At 36.7% G+C, this 12,076-nt stretch overlaps 1 protein-coding gene across 6 annotated transcripts in view; it reads left to right on the plus strand.

Moving 5' to 3' along the window:
- Nucleotides 1–12,076, plus strand: part of LOC128985514 (transcriptional enhancer factor TEF-1-like) — a 130,962-nt gene that overhangs the window by 49,068 nt on the left and 69,818 nt on the right. Inside the window, exon 1 of one of the 6 annotated variants that reach the window (XM_054405083.1) lies at nt 1,591–1,607. The exons of the other annotated variants lie outside the window; for them this stretch is intronic. The gene's annotated coding sequence lies outside the window, so the exon portion shown is untranslated. Of the gene's footprint in view, nt 1–1,590; nt 1,608–12,076 lie in introns of those variants that run through there. 6 annotated transcript variants of the gene reach the window in all.

Genomic DNA, 12,076 nt, shown 5'->3' on the forward strand with positions numbered 1-12,076 from the left:
TACTATTGACGACTGACATATTCGCCTAATGAAGATGAAATGTTCATTTCGCCGGACAACTAAATTCCAGGAATTATTGCACAATCCATGCTGCATGCCCCAAAATCGCCCGCGGAATTCCGCTACCAAAACCCTTCCTCTCTCTGATTCGTAAATTAATCACTAATAACTGCGAACTAGCTCTTGTTTTATAAATTTACTGTTTTCCACTCTCATATTTTTACGGTCGTGTTGTTTCGTTAATTAATTATTTCGGATTCCGGAACAAACTTTTCTGTGTTTTATCGTTTTAAGGTTATTTTTTTGCTATTGTTCGTTATGTAATGTTTTGAATCAAATCGGATGTTATTGATTTAGTTTAATTGTTTTGAATTCTTTAACATATGGTTGGTACAGTAGTTTTATTTTGGTTTTATGCTATATATATTTTTTTAAATTTTAACGTTGACTGGTTTTAATTTTATGTTTACAAATACAACTTCGTTTATTATTATTTTTTATTGATTAAACACAGACTTGCGTGTTTTCTTGGGTATTTTAGTGATTGTTTAATAATGTGTGTTCAGTGCTGTATCTGTTTTATGTCATTGTTTTGCTAATATGTTGAATCCCTTTCAATCCCCCCTTCTTCAGAAAAAAATACTGAAAGTTCTAAAAAGAGAGTCCCAATTATATATCTTATTAACCTTCGAAGATAGTTTTACATTAAGCCTTAACCTTACGCTTTTTAAGTATAATTCGCCATTTATCCCTATGTAAAATTTGAATAAAAATAGATTGTTTGCAGTGTTTTCGAACAAAATAGCCATTGTATTGCATTTAAAAATCGTCAAAGGAAAACTAAACTTGCATACCATATCGTATATCATTAACAGCTTCACTGCACCAAATGTAATTCATCAGCACTAGACAATGACATACTGTAATGAATTGTCTAGCTGCAGTGCTGAAATGAAGCTGGCATTAGGGAAATAATTGAAAACCCCCTTGTTTAAGCAGGCTGCGTACTGTTGAAACATTTTTGAGAAACTCATAATTGGTGCATTGTGTGCATTTTAATTTAATTTTGTGCATCTACGCCATTAACATTTCGAGGGAACGTTCCAAACCCTGGTTTTGTAACTTAACTTCTAACTTTCTGTTTGCATCATTAATTGATAGCCCGATGACAAATAATGGTATCTAGGTCCAGTAACGATTGCTAGGAATCGAACCAGCGACCTTCAGATTTGAAGGCGAGTACTATTACCACTCGGGTAGCCAGAAATCTGACTTACTAGTAGGCTACTGACGTTTTGTACACAAAAAGCAGTTATGAAACGTTCGTCAAAGGTGTTGGTATATTTTCTAGTAGTTGTTAAAATCAACACGATTACCATAATTATTGAGATTGAATTTATTTCACATAGATTAAATATGTGTTACCTACACCCTTAGCAATATGGAAGTGTTCCAGGACATATGTATTTTAACTGGAATTCAGGGCGCGCCTATTTTGATAAGGTTGTATTCGTAGTGTTTATGATGGGAATGCCAGTTGTTGCAATTTGTTTAAAATTATTTTTGTTTGTTTACAGGTGAGTTGGTGCTGAAGTAAACATTTCCATGTAAGCAAATAAGTTTGGTAACCATTGATTATGTTGATATATTAATTTTTTATGGTTATATAAGCTATATTGTTCGTTATTTCGATTTTAATTGCAACCATGTTGTAAGTTGCATGTAGAATGCAACGGAAATTTAATTCCTACAAAACGATTCTTACCTACATTGTTTGTTACTTACCACTAGACCTATGGGGGTTTAACACATTTTTTTAAATTTATTGGAAATTCCACGATTATTTTATGATTTATGATATTCAATCGGTGAAAACGACGAATAAGTAATCAACTACCCAGTTGTGCAATTTAAGATTGTTACCTTCTATACAAACTCGAGTATAAGAACATCAAGATTGTATATGAAGGAACTTGAAATTATAGTCTGTATGATGGAACCTGTCTCGTGACCCTTTGTACCTGGTTCTGGTTCGGACCTATTGGCAAGAGCCCAAGTAGACGGAGGGTCAGGTTACATCATACAGAGTATATCGCACGTATCATCTTGTTCAGTGTTGAATTAGAAATTCTATCAGAAGCTATGATGAACAATCTGGAGATTGGCGAAGTGTAAGTTTACTTGTATTAATCAGAGAACATGAATATTTTATCAGCATTATAAGCAATAGTTGTACAACACTCGTTCCTCATGCTATTCTCACAGGGCTTCTTCTTCTTCCACTTACGCAACTTGGTCGCACAAAGTTTCGTCACCGGTCTAGCAGCCGGTGGATTCTTCGTCCGAATGTCTTTGAAGACCGCGAATTCCGCCGCTGATAAACGACCGTGTGTCTGTTGCTCGGAATCCACAGTCCAGCTATGCGGCGGCAGCCATTGTAAATCTCCCGCCGTTTTATTCCTTGCATCAATTGAATTACGCGAGTATTCCGCGGGAAAAAGTTTGGAATGTCGAAATCGCGGGAATGTCGATTTAATTACTCTAATTAAGGTGACCGGTTGAAAGGGAGGTCTTGTGTGTTTTTCTTGGGGTTTGTCAACTTTTCTTCAGGTGTCAATAGTGGAAGTTGTCAGCAATGGCAGCGTCCAGTGGGATAATCGGTTGTTTGTTGGTTGACCGTGGCGATAAGTCGGTGGAAATTATAGGATAGTTGCAATTTATGTGGAAAATTCAATTAAGTCACAAATATTGAAGGTGAATAACACAAAAAATGGTGCCATCTTGTTACCATCCAATTAGTTTGGTTCATTGGAAACAACGAGCTTTAAACTATCTTTTGGAACAAGGATTTTGTAATCGGATTCTTTCCTTTATCTCATAATTTTCGTTAAAGGTTGCAACATTTGTTCAAGAAATGAACACAACTCTTACACCTGACTTAATGAAACCACCCCCTTTCTTCTTGCTTCCTTTCCGTACGTGTTTTGTTGATGCCAGAAACGTCTTCTTCATTAGAACATGAACACATCTATCTTTGACAAAATTATGTTCTTTTCACTTCCCCAATATCTTTTTACCTTCTAGCCATAATAAGGATTATGTTAATGGTTACAGCAACACTTGATCACCCCGGTAATTTACAACTTTTCGCAGCTTTAAGTAATATATTTAGTGGTCAAACTAATTTATACCTAATCAAATCATCCTATAGTTCTAGTTCTAGAATTCTAGAGTCCAAGGTCTCCAAGCAAAAACTTAAAAAAGTACTTTGCACTTGTCCACCGTCTTTTAGCGAATTTCCCATATAGGGAATAAGCTATTTAGTGTCTCCTTGCTATATCCCTTTCCTACCTCCTGAGTGATGTAAACCTGACTTAACTTGAATATTAAGTAGTTGATTCCATTCGTAGCCAACCCATCCGAATCTAGAATGATCGTGAGTTCAAGGCAGAAGATGTTAAAGTTGCACTCATCCAACATGTTTTATATCTTCTGGTTATCCCCTAGTTGTGTGACACTTCTCACAGGTTATAATAGGATATTTAGTGGTTGAATTAACTGGTAACCAAACCATCCGAGAGATGTAGAATGTTCGTACACGCTCCAGGTGTGCACAATCGTTTGATTAGTCAGCAGAACCGTTCACTACAGGCGGTCGACTTGGCAACACAGCAAAACACTCACATCAGCTGATCCAGTGGCCTTGGAGACGGTTGCAGCTGATCTCAGCATGCTGGGTGAGAAGAAGAAGTAGACATCTGATCTCAAGCGCCATTCGTAATACAGGTTTGGAAATTGTGAGGATAGTCGTCGAGTATTCTGATTCTACTCACGATTAAGTTTTTGAGTAGTTTACAGGGAAAAAAATTGTTGTTATGCTATTTTACGTTTGGTAAAATAAGTGTTAAAAACTTTTAAGATAATCTATAATAAAATGAGAATCTACTCGTATAATTGCCATACGTGTCAAATATAGATTGTTGTATCTAGGATATTTTATTAAAAATACATCCAATCGAACGATATTTGACGTATACTGACTAACACGTACATACACGGGAAATATACTTATTGCTGTAATTATATAACCATCGCCTAATGGGGACAGTAAGGAGGTTTCCCACAACTTCATGAACATACAACTTCCACAGTATACTGATTGGACGCTCTTTTTCAGCAGCAACACTCTTTCTTCCTTGAACATGGATAGGTAGTCACACAAATTTTGCCAGGGTGTTTTACTCTACTTCTTGAACACATTGTCCATACTAGTCAGCAGATGTTGATTTCCTTCAGCTAGATTGTTCATTCCATAAATTTCTGCAAGTTACCCTAAAGACTTCCCCAGACGGGTTTCCAAGACGTCTTTAACATTCCCAGCCTTTTTACTTCGTCAGCAGAAACTCCTTCAACAAAGTTGTTCCTTTCATGAACTACTGCAGGTTGTCCTATATAAATTTTGCTCGACAATCTTTTCCAAGACTTCTTTAACGTTTCCACCGTCTATAATTGGTCAGCAGACGCTAATTTTCCTCAGTGACATTGTTTCTTCTTTCAGCTCCTGCAGGTTGTCTTGAAGATGTTTCCAGGAGTTTTCCCAAGGCTTCTTCAAAGTTTCCACCTTCACCGTCTATACTTTTCAGCAGACGCGAATTCTCTTAAACAACATGTTCCTTGTTTGAACTCCTGCAGATTGTCTTTAAAAAATCCCCAAGAGTTTTTGCAATACTTCTTTAAGTTTCTACCGTCTATACTGTGTAGCAGACGCTGATATCTTCAGCAACAATGTTCCTTCTTGAACTCCTGCAGGTCTGCCAGGTGTACCGCCCGCAGCTCCACTCCGTGACGACCCCAGGACGAGAGGTGACGAGGCGAGGACGAGGGTCAACTGATACGCGGCTGTTAGAGTAATAATACAGCGGCGTCTGCCAAGCCGAGGTGCGAGAACAGAGAAATGCTGCAACGTGCTGAGGATGATGATGTTCCGTTAGTTGAAGATTTAGCTCCCATGTTGTTCGCAATTAAACTTTATACTAGGAATAGGGTGCAAATTTTGAGTTTTGCTTCTCCTTCGTGTCAAATTTGCATTGTTGTTCTTTCTGGTTTCGTGTGAGTCCACATCTACGGGGTAATTTCATATTGAGTTTATGGCCACAGGATGAGTTTATGGTCCGATGATGACCTGAATCAAAATCCAAAGAGGTCCGTCTGGTTGACTCTTTAAGTTTTTTTGTTGGTTGTGTTTAGATAGTGTTAGACCTTCATAGAAGATTGTGGTGATGCTGAAGTTATAATAATTAGGAAGTTCATGAAACTTCTTTGGAATCAACTGAAAATTGAGGCTGTACCGAAACTGCCACGACGTTTTATGATCATAATCCATACCGAAACTGCCACGCCAATTAGTGAGGATTATAAGGGTGTTTTTGAGAATGCTAGAAACACTGAAACTGCCACGGCGGATTCCTCAGGTAGGGGAGGCTGGTTTGGCAACGTGCAGGGAGAAACGGGAATGAGAATATCCCTCACTCATCACAGTGACGATTTTGAAACACAACACTTTACTTTGCTCATAATTAAATGCTTTTCATGTCACTACTTAAAAGAGGCCATACTGACATTGTACTTATTTAAATCAAGTATCAATAGAAAAAGTCATTAAACCACCGATGAAGTCAGAAATAATTGAATAATATGTTCTAAAGGATTAAGATTGCAATGGAATGTAAAATATTTCTTACTAAATGTATTATATGAATGCTCTTAACCCGTTATGGTGAATTACTGGCGTTAAATAACTCGATTAACACATATTTTATCATTAGATTTGAAGTTTTAAGTTTATAAATATACCAAGGTGTAGGTAGGCATCGTCAAAATTGCACAAGAAGAAACATAATCTAATGCAAATAATAGCACAACAGGATACGTGTCCTGAAGTATAAATAAAACACAATTGTTGGCGAATTTATTGATTTCATCCTATACTATTTATATTTTGCAAAAAAAAAAACACTTTTTAACCTCGCCGTAGCGGTAAACCCTAGGTATTTGTTAAATCAAATGTTATTTAAATGGGGAATACAAGTATATGTCTTGTTTATGGACAATTTTAGTAAGAATCCAATCAAACAAATTGAAATTCACTTAGTGTGCAGGTTTGCTGCGGGCTGCGGTGGAGTAATGTATTTAGAAATGAGCCGGGAATAGCATGAAAACATGCTTTTCAGCAATGAGTTGGAAATACTGCGCGCACTGCGTTCCAATTGTCTTAGGAATTGGCGTCAAAGTATGAGATCCTTTGTGATGACTAGAATACACAGAATTTAGTTCGAGTCTGGCCAGATTTTGTTTAGTACGAAATACAAATAAAATACAAGACTAGGCCAAGAAATATACAGATACAATTATACTTGTATACATAAGACGAATAATGTGCAGGTTTACATTAATAATACCAGATAAAAACTTCATAATTGATAAGTATACATTTTTGACACGTTTGATAAAAAATAAATCTTAATTAGCCTAGGCTACTTGTAGTGATAATTCAGGGTCACCTAATTCTGCCAACCTAGAAACCGGGAATAGCCATCGATCTCTATTATTATTACAAGAGCACGTGAATTTTAACTATCAGGAAAAAGTCCATGAGTTGTAATTGAATTTAGTAAGAAACCGGGAAATAAAAATGGTCAAATATTTGCCGTAAAATCCACCCGAAAACACAGAGCTTACACGTTTTGCGTAATCGAAAAACGCCATTGCGAGGAACTACTGTAGAAATTACCACGGATATTGCCGAAATATCGATAAATCATCACTCACTTAGCCGCAAGTGCAAGATGATCATTAATTTTTTCGTCAATCGCGAAAAATAGTTACATGTGTTAAAATAATCGCTGGAGATTAATACGAATGTTGCCGCAATTGTGAAATCATCACCGGTCATCATCATTGCGGTCGTAGTTTACCATCACAGTTATCTGCGTTTTATCGCGAGAAATTATCACGGATTTTGCCACGATCGTAGCATACGATCACGGATGTTCGTCAAAGTTTCTTACGACGATTCTCCATTTTTAGGCGTTTCCGTGATCGCAAGTAATAATCTCGGTCGTTTCTATGATCACAGAAACTTGTCACGGATGTTACGCCTGGTGGGAAATCATCACGAATTTGCTTCCCATTTTCTCATGTTTAATTAGAATGAAATGAGACTCGATGTATGTTTTTGAATATATTTATTTAGTAATATACCTCAATTATAAATTTTGTTTATTCACATATACAGGGCTGGGCAAAAGTATGGACATCACCAGTTAACTTTTTAATGGGTTACGCCAAGAAAACAAAATTTTGTACACGTCTCTATGGCACGCAAGTGAACTTTTTGTTGTATTCAAATTTTGTTCTTAAACCCAAAATGGGTTATTTTGGTGACACCTCATAATAATAGGCCATTAGACGAAGAAATATATATCGAAGAAAAAATATATCGACAAAAGCTAGAGGTCTCTATCTAAACTCAACCCACTACAGTGACTGAAGAATTGTTGCCATTTATATTTTTCACCCTGAGAGACCCCAAGTAAAAATATACATCAAAATCCCTTGTTGACAATTTTATGAGTTGCAGCATGATAAAAACTGTACCTTTTTATATACGCGTTAAAATCGTTTCAGTTACCGTTACTCGTTGTTATATTTAATCTGTGAAGCATTTTGCTTGATATCCTCACAGATTTTTTCTCTAGCAAAACCACTTACTAACACCACACTTTGTATAACAAACGGTAGCCGTCTACTAACAACGCCGCACCCCTTTTCTTCGTTTCAAATATCTTATCCTCCATCGAAAGACTATCAACTAAGTATAACTAACACGCCAACACCCTTACTACTAACTCTCTGAAGGATGGCACACAACTGTTGAGAAATACCGAACTTGAAAAATATTACATGAGTCAAGCTAATAGGAGGGCATTCCACTGAGATTCCGCGTGACCACCCCTCTGCAGGGCATGGAGGTTGGTACAGTATTTGTAGTTCTGCAACCTAGCGTCTTGGGCGAATAAAACTATTTTTGAATATTACAGTTTTACAGTATTATATTAGTATTTGATCAACTCTAGTGTAATTAAAAGCGTCGAACAGATCATATAAAATGCAGTGTTATATAAGTGGTAAATGAACATAAAACTTGTTTCTTAGTGGTAAATAATTATTCATTAAAGTAAATATATTCTCAAGAAGAGACGGAATAAATACTTATAAAGGAAATACTCTAACAGTCGCAACACTAAAAACTTAAATTAACATAAAAATAACTCATAAAATATAAATACGAAAGGGCAAATCAATCACTTATTTTTCCAATCAACGTATTATTGTGAAAGAAATTAAAAGGTTAAGACAGAAATGGGAATTTTAAGTCTCCCGTTTCTCCCTGTCTATCTGAGGAATCCGCCGTGGCAGTTTCAGTGTTTCTAGCCCTCTCAAAAACACCCTTATAATCCTCACTAATTACCGTGGCAGTTTCAGTATGGAGCATGATCGTAAAACGTCGTGGCAGTTTCGATGTCCCCAAAATTGATTCCTCGAGATTAAAATTTTTCATGTCATGCACTTAAAAACCTCACCTGTGTGTTTTAATGTCCTGTTGAAACTGTCTTTGGAATTGGGAATTTTGGGATCCGTATGTTTTGGAAGAATTCTAAATTGGAAGGAATTTTTGTATAAGAAATTTCAATTCCACAACAGTTCTTCTTTATTGGTGAAGACATCAAGAGAACTTAATTTTGGCTATGGTCGCTCAGTGTTTCACAAAGAAAAAAGTCCCTACAGTATTTAAAAGTATATACACAAAGTATCAAATCAAAATGACATAACATTTGAAAAAATCCATATTCCATATAGACCTTCATCACACTTTAACGTGTCAAATCACTTAGCCGAAATGCAACATAATCTCTTGTTTTGCCTCACCTGTGGAGAGTTCAGTAGATGTTTAGTCAACAAAGAAGTGGTGTTGTATAGTCTGTTTATCTAAACTGTGTTGTGAAGACTATGTCACAATCGAGGTCTGATTCATCAACTGTTGTGAATGCGTCAGTCTCACCTGCTTACTGGCAGAGTTCAACCTTGAAAGGTAATTTTCCATTACCAATATGAGTATCGCGTTCATTTTCTTGGGATTCGAACAAAATATTTGATCAAATAATGTTTTAATTTTGCTCACCAATGCTATTTGTTTCAAATTAATATTTTTAGGTTGTTTTGTGGTGGCTTTTTTGAGCATTTTCCACGATCATAATATTCACTATATGTTTAATTGATTTTCATTTCGAATGTTTACATTGTGCTGTTGAGGGCACTTGAAAATTCTTTTGGTCATTCGCTATGAGTCAACGATGGCATTCAAAACAACCTTTTGGAATTGTTTTAGCAACCATAATGATCTATGAATTTCAAAGGGCTTTTTAAAAGGTTATTGGACTTAAAACGGTTTTAGCGATGGAAGTATCAAAGGTTATATCAAAAAGGAATTTGGACTGCTCTAGTTACCTTTGTAGTCGCGAAGTATTGTTCAAAACAACTTACTTTATACTTGTCTCAAGATTTATCTTGTGATCTTTAAATTTTCTAATTGACTTTTGAAATGTCTAGGACAAAATGTAGCCATTTGTGGCATTCAAAAGGTTTTTTGTACTTGTCTAACTTTCCAATGCAGATTTGAGTGATTAAAGTCTCAAATGTGAAATTCATTGAGCCTTTCTCAAGCCAACCATAGCAATCCAAATGTCAACATGACCTTCAGAGTGTAAGTTCACCGTTGTACGTTACGTGTCGAAGCAGATGTAAAGTGTTATCAAATGACGGAGGTGGGTTTGTGTTCGTGACACACAACAGTGTCGTGTCGCCAAGTTTGTCGTCTCTCGGTCTCGGATTATTTCGTGTTGGACTTTTACAGCTGTCAAATGACGTCATCGGCCCTTTGAGGTGGAATTGGAGCGGTATCACGTCGTGTTGCATTGGATCGAAGTGTGTCAAACTGTCTAAAGTTTGCTTCATCTGCTAGTCCCTTTGATTGATTTGTGATGTTAAACTTATTCAACTGCATTAAGATTTTATAGCTTTGTCAACTGGTATTGAATAATTGTTTTATGGATGATATCTGGACGTAATGTCTGGAGAATGAACCATGAATGCATATAATTGACAAAGTACAGAATAATTTTCATTATTTTTTTTCAAAATCGTTAAGTTTTATTAGTTTTTAAATCTCTTAAAAGTTTGCCAAAATTACCATGATTGTGGATTTATCAACTTAATAACTTATACGTCAGAAATATCTCCTTTAAGGTGACCATACCGAGCTCTTGGGCTCTTCCCAAATTTAATAATGCGTCTAAACCTTGTTAAGAACTTTCACGTGAAAATACAGCATATTTTTGCTACAGCTACAGGATTTTACTGTATATAGACCGGCGACCAACTATCAACTTATACGAGTATAAACATATTACATCTTCGGCGAAGAAGTAGATTCCATGTAGCAATAGGAAACATTAACTTATCTCTACTGGAGGAGAGTGATGCGCTCTTTCTTTAAAAGAAGTGCTTTGGTTTAACTGTGGATTAATTCTATACTCCTCACAGATCAGCTGGTCGTTTTCTCCGAGGAACTGTGACTCTAGCTCAAGGAAACTTTGGAGCAATGACTTGGATTTTGTTGGGTCACAATTCATTCATTCATCTCCTGTGTCAAATGTTACATTTGATGATGAGAATTTATCATTTGTGACATCATCCCTCCCCAGAAGGCATTTACTGCACGATCGAGTGTGGACAGATTCTAGAGCTGGAGGAATTCTGCATACATCTTCTGTTAAGCAGCAGATTATGTCAGGAGTGGTTCTCCCAAGAGAATCAACTGCTTTGGAAGATGTCAAAAGGAATTGGGGTATAGAACTGATGGATTTTGCCACGGGAACTGTCACAGGAGTTATAGCTCTGTACTATGTATGTGGGGGGGGGCCGTCTCATCATGACCCATCCTACCTGGGACTCTGGCCCGGAAACTACGGTAAGGATCAGGAGACTGGTTCCAGCATACAGAGTAAAGGACACTCAGCAGCCTATTATAGTATTAGGAGCCTATTAGATTTTGTTACACAATTCATTTCTTTCCCATCAGTGTCTTTGGTGACGAGAATTCATGATTTGTGACGTCACTTTTCCAAGAGACATTTACCGCACGATTTACTGTAGACAGATGCTTGGACTTGGTGTGGTAACCCATGATCGTGACCTGTGACCGCAGTTACCGCAGCGTGTGGTCGCGGTAACTATGGTAACCGGCTGTTGACACCTCCAAGCCTAGGTTGGCTAATTGGTTGAACTTATCGTGAACACCGAGTTCATGAAGTAGTTGTTAGTAGTATTATAGTGGGATTTTGGTCATAGACTCCTGAAATTTGTTTGAACCTGGAATTGCTATGGCTTTTCTATTTCATAATCCAACCATTTGGATCCAACCCTATCATTCAGTAGCTTCATCTTTCGAAAAACTATTGCATTTCTCTATTTTGGAAAAATGTTTTTATTTTTAGAAGAGTGAAATGTGCCTACAGTGTTATACTTCTCCACTATGTCATTTTGTATACCAAGATGGTCTCAAATTAATTCTCTGATTGGTGAAATGATTTCCATCCTCACTGGAAAACCTTTCAGTCAACACTTCTGGCAAATGTTAAAGTGCTCCGCCGGTCAGAATTCTGTTACTCTATAAAATGTAACGCTTCTTTCCAAGACCAAAGAAATGAAGTGCGTGAGTTGTCTCCACTAAAATTCGTAATAATAGCTACAGCACCCGTTAAATCTTCAAGTTTTCTTAAAGGTGTCGTTCAAATGAGTTTACTCCTTCCATTCCACCACGTTGAACTTGGATATATTTGTTTGTGTACGATCTTAATCTCAAGACATTAAAAACCATAAACAAAATATGACCGGGATTACATAACGGTGAAACTGTTACAAACACTATCGCTAAATCTGATCATCTCTCAAGCCT

This window comes from Macrosteles quadrilineatus, unplaced genomic scaffold (assembly GCF_028750875.1).
Source record: "Macrosteles quadrilineatus isolate MER2022 unplaced genomic scaffold, UCM_ALF_1.0 Scaffold_2__2_contigs__length_208266976, whole genome shotgun sequence".
Classification (NCBI taxonomy): domain Eukaryota; kingdom Metazoa; phylum Arthropoda; class Insecta; order Hemiptera; family Cicadellidae; genus Macrosteles; species Macrosteles quadrilineatus.